Consider the following 9,391-nt stretch of genomic DNA (forward strand, 5'->3'; position numbering starts at 1 on the left):
ACTGTAACTTCCCTTGCAAACACAACCCCGATCCTAAAAACACCCCTATGCTTAACTTTATACATGTGATTAGTCCACTTGGTTTGGATGCGACTACTTGCAGTGTGTAAAGCTAAGTAGGGTGCATGAGTATTTGCAGGCCCAGGGACACAGTAAATAGTAAATTGCATTACTATATGTGATCATGGTTTAAATGTGTTTAATATATAGAACGTTCCAAATTTTGCTTTCAAATATACAAGTACAACTCCGATGGAATGAGATTTGTGAAAGCGTATTAGTGCCACCTAATTACAATATAGTTGATGTAAAAATTATAACTCTTCATTACTACAGTTTTGTATTTAACTTTTCTTTATTTTTTGTAATATAAAAGCAAAATATTTCTGTGGAGTTAACAATAGCATTTGAAATCTATAATTCTTAAGATAATTTATTTCAATTTCATAGTCAAAATGACTCATTGAAAGCCATTCCAATATAGATACCGTTAGAGATAAACTATTACCTAAATCTAAGGCCCCAGTCATGCTCATCAATCTATCTAGTGGTATACTCATATGTATCCACTTTCGGAACCAGGCCCTGGTTTAGCAGAAAATGCATATTTAGGACTGGTATGAAAAGATGTGAATCCTGGTAAACTAACATGTAAATGTTACTGGCCCTGTGAAGGTGTGTATGGAAGCAAAGATGAAAACTGAGTTTCTTTAGTGCAACTGATTGACCTTCATTCAATGTCAAGAAAAAGATTACATTAACTGTAACATGGGGAACTTTTGTCTCATAAATGTATTCAGAAACTAAGAACAATTCTTTAATATTTTAGGTGAAAAATCTTTATCTAACTAGCAAATTGAAAGAACTACCAGGAGTCTTATTCATGGTGAGCCTAGACACAATTTTCACACATCCCTGTAGTACCTTCTACTTTTGGGTGATGGTATGCAATAACCACTGTCACTGCAGTGCATTATCAATTAGCATATGTGATGTCAAAAAACATCATAGCTGGACGTCCACTAGTTCCTGAATTATTGCAACACATATCCTTGTGGGGTACAACATGGCACCACAAACACATTCTCAATTAGCATATGCAAATTACATTTATGTTATATAAAAACAAGCTTTCTTACCGCGGGAGATGCAGTTACTTCTATTACAACACAAGATACTCTCACTAAAAGCAACCGTGCACATAGAACTACTATAAATACAGGATAACAGTGCATCACATTTGAGAGACATTTGTTCCCCCACATACTTTTTGATACAGAAAAAATGCTTTTTATGCTAAACTGATTTTTTTTCAATGAATTGTGTACATGTGCCTAGGTGACAATGTCCTAAAACAGTGTAGTTGGAGGCTGACTAGTTTATGAATTATTGCAACATATATCCTCATGGGGTACAACATTACCTCCCAAGTGTGGAAGAGGATTCATAATATATACAAGTTTCCTCAGAGAAACAATGGATATATAAAGCAGGACACTGAACCTTCAAACACTTGTGCAAATAACTTCAAGCACATTAGCACCCACCAATGAATTCAGTGGATGACCGATGACTGTAAAATTACTCTATCACTGTGCTGGTTTGGAGCCTAGATGCATGAGTTATGTTCTTTCTTTCCACATACATATGAACTAAAAATTCAGAGACATATTTGTTTCATCTAAACATTATCCACTTGAAGAGTTGGATTGCATCTACCCAGACTCAGCTCATCTTGTCAGTCAAATTGTAGCTGAAAAGAAAGTGAGCTGCTTTTTCATAACAGGTTGGATATTCTAATATGGAAGAATAATTTATTGAAAGTGTCTTATTATGCTGCTGTTGTGGGTAGTTTCTCCATAGTTTGTAACTAAAGTTATATTTAATTGTAATAGTCTAGCTTTCTCTAAAAACTCTAGTTGCCCTGAAAATGATTTTTTGAGTTTTAGACCACACAATTTTATTTTATTTTACTTTGGAACATCTAGGGAAATTGCCAAAGATAATTTTGAATTACAGGGCAGCAAAATGCTATAATCTGTCTGAATACTGGTAGAATTCAAAAACTGCTTTATTTTCAAAATTCAGTCTTATGCTTTTAATTCTTGGTTAGACTTCGGCCAAGGGTAATTTTGATGAATATTAGATTTAAAATAAAATAAATTTGAAAAGTTTTATTGTAATGTGCTTTTGATATGAGAACTCTTGCCATGGTAAGTTTGTTATTATTCAGTAGTACCAGTACTATAGTTGTGCCGAAAGGGTGAAAGTGAGATTTGGGCCCCACTCTGGTAGGCATAAGGAGACAATCCCTGCCCCAGAAGTCTTAAAATCTAAATACACAAGACCAAGGGTGAGAGGGGAAACAGAGGCACAAAGAGGTGAAGTGATTTGCATAAGATCACAGCTGGTCAGTGGCCAAGCTAAAACTAGAACCCAGGTCTCTTGATTCCCACTCCGATGCTTTGTTTGCTAGATCATACTGCCAGGGTTCTGTGTGCACAGAAAAATGGTCTAGTTTGTCCTGGCCTTGATTGGCATTTCTTGTTTCTCTTTGTTGCTTGGCATTTGCTGCAGTAATATTGTTTCTAAGATTATGCAATGCAAGAAGGGAACAAGAAGATATCTGAGAATAACATCGTTAGGAGAAAGCCTTCTCATGTTAATGCCAGTATCACAAATTGATTTTCACTCAACATAAAGGAAAAAGCTACACTGGGGAAAAAAATATTTCAACACTTTGGTGTAGCTAGAAATAAGTTTAAGGATGCCAGAGCTTCTTATCTTTTTTAATCATTCGTCCTTTATGGTCCAGATCCCGAAACGTGCTGAGTGCTTCCTACAAGGTGCTGAGTGTCCTCAACTCCCATTTACTCCAGCTGAAGTTGAAGGTGCTCAGCGTCCAGTAGGATTGGACCCCTAGTGAAGGCTGATGTAGAGAACTAAAAATCATCTGAAAGGTTAACTAGGGTTTATATGACTCATCTATAATTAAATTAAATATACCTAGAGTAATTATAGGTCATTCTGTTCAGTCATTTAAGTATTTATCTTTACACTGCCACAGGAATTCCAAAGACATGAACTTGGCCAAAATTGTCTCTAAATACAAACCGATTACAAATATATGATGTTGTCAAAAAATTGTGCTTTCAGGGTCCAGATTTTTAAGATCAGACCTAATCTTCATGCAGCACATTTGTCCCTCTACTTTTGAGAATACAGTTGCCATGGCTGCACATGCAAATAGCCCCATATATCAATCTATGTGCCCAATTTGTGTATGCAAATACTGTAAATGGCCACCCAAAAATGGGCATAAAATGCAAAGGGGCCTTGCTTTATAAAAAAATCTGGTCCTGAATGGTTGCACAAGTTGTCACATGGCTTTTGAAAATTTATAACGAAACAGGATAGCTAGGAGTGTGAAGTTCTGCCACCCCACTATGGCATAGTACAGATTGTCCTTGGTGACAGTGAATCCTTGAAACCCTGTTAAGCTTTATGATATGAATTCATTTTACTTTACCTTGGAATATAGTTATTATAGCTCTCTGATATGTGCATTTTGCTCTCTCTATCTCTCATGCACACATTGCCTGCCTGAATCAGGGATTATGGACCTGATCCAACATCATTTTAAGTCAGTGAAAAGACTCCCATTGACTTTGGTGGAGCTGGATATTTGGGGGTGGGGGGAGGTTGTGCATGTGGAGGCAGGAGAGAGAGAGTGACTAACTATAAAATCATTGAACATTTAGAATCAGGGAACAATTACATTAGTCTAGATAGGGAATTTACCTGGCTTCCCTCTTCAAATAAATCACTGCTCTATAATGCTTAATGTAATGGGTGAGAGAGATCACACCAGCACTACTACTTTCAGTGCTCGGAGCCTTCATAGCAGAAACTTGTAGACTAGGGACACTGATTTATGGGGAAAGCTTAAAAGGAGGCAGAAAGGGAGTAACAATCTACAAATATTTAAAGGGCATCATCATTAAGGATTGAGGAGAATTATTCAGGGCAGCGCAGGAATATAAGTAGGAGTAATAGTATGAAATTAAGAAGAGAGGAATTGAGGATGAATAACAGGAAAAAAAATCCCAATTACAGTGAAATCTACTGAACTGCAGAACTGTCTCCTCAGAGAAGTGGCAGAAACCTCCTCACTTGGGACATTTAGAACTAGATTGTGCAAGGCACTAGAAAATGTATGAGAGAGGACAATTCTGCACTGGCAGGAGGATGGATTAGATAGCTTAGTAAATTTTTTCTTTAAAAACTTTATCAGTAGCACTGGTTTCTTTTGTGACAGTTTCAGAGAAGAAGAATGATTTGTTCTTGCACATGGCGGTTGTTCTTTTAGTCACCTGGCCTCTTCTTCTCGTTGTTATCCTTTAATGCCTTTCTCTTTTTAACATACATTTTTAAATGTGAAGAAAAAAGATCTGAATAAGAAATAAATGACAGAAAAAAGTGAAAGATTGTGCTGACGTGGTGTACTGTTTCCTGGGCAATCAAGGATAGGAGGGACTAGAGATTTCTAATTCCCTGATATGATTAAGTCCTGCTACATTCATAAAAAAACATGTTCTTAAGTATATATTGGAAAGTATTAGCTTTATTATTAATTATGTAATTAGTACATACACATGTGGACAAAAATCAATAAGTTTTCAGTCTAAAGGGCTGAGTCCTGCAAACTTTTACTCACGCTTGGAAGGATTTTCAGGACTAGGTCCTACTGTTAGATCAACGGGAAGAGAACTAACAGCAAATACATAGGGGAGCAGATAGTGCAGCAGCAAACCAAAGGAGGGTTATGCCTTCCTTGTGGAGAGATAGAGCTGGTTGTAAATAAAAAAATATAAATCTTAATTGTAACACTGTAGGATACATAGAAATGTGCAAATCCCCGCCCTCCTCACAACATCAACTTGACTACCTAGCACAGTAACAATACATGAGAGTATTAAGGTCCAAACACTGTTCACTTTGTTCATGGTGGGTTGTCTCAGTGACTCTCCTATGACTTCCTCTATGAGCAAGGTGAGCTGTCTTCTGCCATACACTGTATAAAACAGCTCTGATGTTTAAAAAAATAATAGTTCTGTAACATAGTCAGTCAGAGTGGAAACTCCAGTATGTAATGGTAAAGTAAAACTTGAGGGCTACATTCACCTCTGCTGTAACTCTAAGGAAGTCAGTGAAGTTACACCAAAGCTCACAATTCCTTTAAATGTAACTGTATTATGAGATCAGTCCTACACAAGCGGTGAGTTGCCAGTTATATTACTATAGGGTTTTCTAGCATTACCATAGCTTTGCGAGTTTGGTTCATTCCATAATATTAGTGTAGTTGTTTTATTAATTAATAAGTTTCCTCAGCTATAACTACTTGTCTACCTCTTTAGTAATTCAACAGGAAGACAGAGTTTTTGCATTTCTTTGATTTTCATGCTTCTGTTGTCATCTTGGGATGTCAGAAGCTTTACAGCCAATAACAGTGCATAACTACAAAATTAGCAAAATACAGAAATCAGATTTGACTAAAACCATGTATAATTAAAGCCAAAAGATTAAAAGCACTATTACATTGGAGTTCTTAGACATATTCATTTAGCTTTGCCGTTGATTCATCCTAAAGTTGCACTTGCATTGTATTACCAGTTTGTATGTGCATTTATAAATAGTAACTATATCTGTTCCTATACTTTAACATGTACTGTGGATAGAAAACAGGTAACTACACTTGTATGAATTATACAACAAAAGAATAGCTGAGAGCTGCTAAAAGTTCTGTATTATACAGGAGTAAGTTGCCTTTTCAGGTCCAATTTGGTCAGGCTGGTTAGGTGCAGAGAGAGAAGGAGGAAGGAATTTTTATCCTTTATCTTGTGGATCTGGAATAGAGCTGCTGCTCCAGCCTAAGGGCCAGATTGTGATAGTCTTATCTGTGGTGATTAGAACTTTACTTCACTGTTGGAATGAATGTAACCACTTGCAATGCAGTAGCAATGGTAGGGAGGGATAGCTCAGTGGTTGGAGCATTGGCCTGTTAAACCCAGGGTTGTCAGTTCAATCCTCGAGGGTGCCACGTAGGGATCTGTGGCAAAATGAGTACTTGGTTGTGCTAATGAAGGCAGGGGGCTGGACTTAACTGGACTCAATGATCCTTCAGGGTCCAGGGTCCCTTCCAGTTCTAGGAGATACCCTTTGTTTTATAATGGAGATATGCTATCAGAATAAAGAAAGCAAGATCAACCTACAGAGTAGGTTCCATGGTCCTCTCATCCTTCCAATACATAGGAGAGAGAAAGATTTGAAAGGGATCAGTGTTGTGCAAATTGTCCTACCTCTCTGTGCTCTAATGCAGAGGAAGCCCCCAGAAGCTACTGCTAGGGCTCTCTAAAGCAACAGTTATTCTGATTCAAGAAGATGATCCACAGTTGTGGAAAAAGCCGGGAAAGGTCAGAGTAATATAACGTTTCAGATGTAGGGTGGAAAAGCACTTGGTAAGAAACCAGACACAGTGATCAGTAGATGCCATCTAAATTGGACATAAAGCTGCATCACATGGTACTGGGCACTGCATGGAGAAGGTATGAGAGTCCCTGTGTCAAAAAGCTTCCAGTCTTTCTATTCTTATTTCATGCTGCATTGGCTAGTCACACAATTCATGTGATTTTTTTTCCTGTTCCCTTAATTGGGTGTCAAGTATCTAACTATAAACAATGAGAATAAAATAGAAATGAGGGAGACTGAGTAAAGATGACAGTGTCAGTCTAATCAATGCAAGCTGAAGCAGCGATGTACTGCAGGGAAGTTTCAGGGACCTTTTTAGAACTGAAAGGAAGGTTCAGGATGATTTCCCTACATCTGATGGAGTTTACTTCTCTCTGTTTACCGCAGAACCATCTCGCCAAAAATGACCTGTCCTTGATCAAACCAAGCATTAGATATTTTTGAATAAGTACCTGAGGGAGGATGCCTCATAATACCTATAAGGTCTTTACCCTTTTTCTCAACAGATTACATAAAGTGAAGCCAAACGAGCTATTAAATATAATCTGCTCCAGTATATTTGTCAGGGATAGAATACAAACACATCCAGCCAGTGCACTGAATAAGCTTGCTTGCCAAGTGGTGCTATTTTCCTCCTTGATTACAGGAAAACCTTTTTCTTTAAATGGGAAAATAAACAGCTCAGTTCCCTTACCTCTTTAAGTCACCATGTAGGAGCATAGGTTGCCTGGGCCTGTGGGGAATATAATATGCCAATGGAGACATTTTTTTGTGGGAGGCACTTGTTAAAATCTTGGCAGCATGTCACTATTTGGAAAAAGATAATAGAGCAGAGAAGAGTGTCCAGATTCATATACAGATACATTTTTAAAGCTGTCAGTGTAATTTTGCCTGGAAGAAATGCTTTCTTATTATTGGGGTTTTTTTGGTAGAACAATAACTCTTTCATCTTGTTGGATACTGTTTTCTGTTTCTATTTTAAACTAGATGTACCAATGATCTACATTTTCTCATTAAGATCCAACATTTAATAATTACTGAGAATGTATTAACAATAAGCCTCCATATGGAAGTATAAATAATTCACAGTTTGTGTGTTTTGTTCCATCTCTTAGGGAATATAAACTTGGCAGCAATCAAGGTAAGTGTCATGATTAATTATAGTTAAAATGCTGAGGTAGAGATACTCTTCCTGACAAAGCAATGAACACAGCCAAACTTTAAAATAAGTTTATGTGGGGACTGAAAATTGTAATGTGTAAGCAATGTAGTTACTGAACACTCCATCAGAAATAAAAACAAAAGAATTGTAAATGCCAGAGATAATATTTATACAGCATAATATTTTTATTGGATTAAAAAAAGACATTTGTGCAGCCATCATCCAACTCAGAAAATGGTGGTTGCAATCAGTTCTAGAATATATGCCAGAAATATGTGTTCATTATTATGACTCACTCTCTCCACTTAGCCTACACAATTGTGCTACAAGGAACTTACAGCGTTTTAAAAGTGCTTTCAAACTGTTTGCAGTGAATGCTGCTGCAGTATTTAACTTTGCTCTCTAGGCTGTTAATGTTAATATGGTGCTCAGAAAATTGCAGATGGGTTTTTGATTTTATTTTTTTTATGTTTGCACAACTTTGCTGATTTTGCATATCAGCTGTCAGGCACTTTCCTGTCAGTGTAATAATGTTTGCAATATAATTTTCCCGTCTTTCTATTTCTGACCATTTTTATTGTATAAAAGTTGAGTATGTAACAATACTGCAGTTGCTTGGGATGTTTTCTTCAACTCGAATAATCAGTGCATGCTTTCGTTTCCTGGTCTATTCGTTAAAACTAGAAGTATATTTGTCACTAAGCACATGCTGTATTATTATTATGGGAACTACTCTATCAAAGCACACAGAGACAGATATTAAGCCTTTAATGACCCCAATTGCTGACAAGAGCATTCATTTCCCCCCATTAACCAGCAAAAAAGCTGCTTTTGATTGTTTATTGTAGATCCTAAACCCAGGATCTCAATAGTATCTAACCTTGAAAGTCCCACACTGGAATAAGATAGAGATTCAGGCCAGCAGATAAAATTATGATAGAACCCATGCTGAGCATGCACTGTAGCAAACACACAGAGATATGTCCATACTGGTGATCTTTTTCTTAAATGTATTCTCAAAAAGGAGCAAACCTGAACAACTGCTGGCTTTCATCTCCTTCCATTGAGCTTTTCTTTAAGAAACTCAGACTATTAAAAGGTCTAGAGTCTAACTGAGAGTTTTGATTTTCTTTATTTTACCCCAAGATAGTTATAACAATATAATATAAAATATTCATAGAGCCATTATACCCATCCAGTCCAGTGGAGTCTGACCTGTGGCCTGTGGGCCCCATGTGGCCTTTGAGGAAATAAATTGTGGCCTTTGAAGGTGGCTGTGTTAAAAAGACAACGTGTTTGATTATTAACTTAAAGTTTGTTTCCTGCAGCTTTAAATCAGTCCTGTCACTACAGCAAAGGGAGAAGGGACACTGCCACTTGCCTCTAATCCCAGGAGCAGATCTGATGTGGGGCAGGTTCATTCTGAGCAGTGCTGTCTCATCCCTGCCACAGCTGTCTCCCGCTGGCTCCCTGCTGCACCTCAGGAAAAGAAGGAGAGAGTAGCATTGGCTGCTCCTTGATCTGCTTATGTCAAGGTTTTTTCCCCACTTTGAACTTTAGGGTTCAAGAAGTGGGGACCGCATGACCACTTTTAAGCTTAATTACTAGCTTAAATTTGGTACGCTGCCACCAGCCAGAAGTCTGTGTCTGGCACACTTCTGTTCCCCCAAAACCTTCCCTGGGGAACCCAAGACCCAAACC

Source organism: Chelonoidis abingdonii, chromosome 2 (assembly GCF_003597395.2).
Source record: "Chelonoidis abingdonii isolate Lonesome George chromosome 2, CheloAbing_2.0, whole genome shotgun sequence".
Taxonomy (NCBI): domain Eukaryota; kingdom Metazoa; phylum Chordata; order Testudines; family Testudinidae; genus Chelonoidis; species Chelonoidis abingdonii.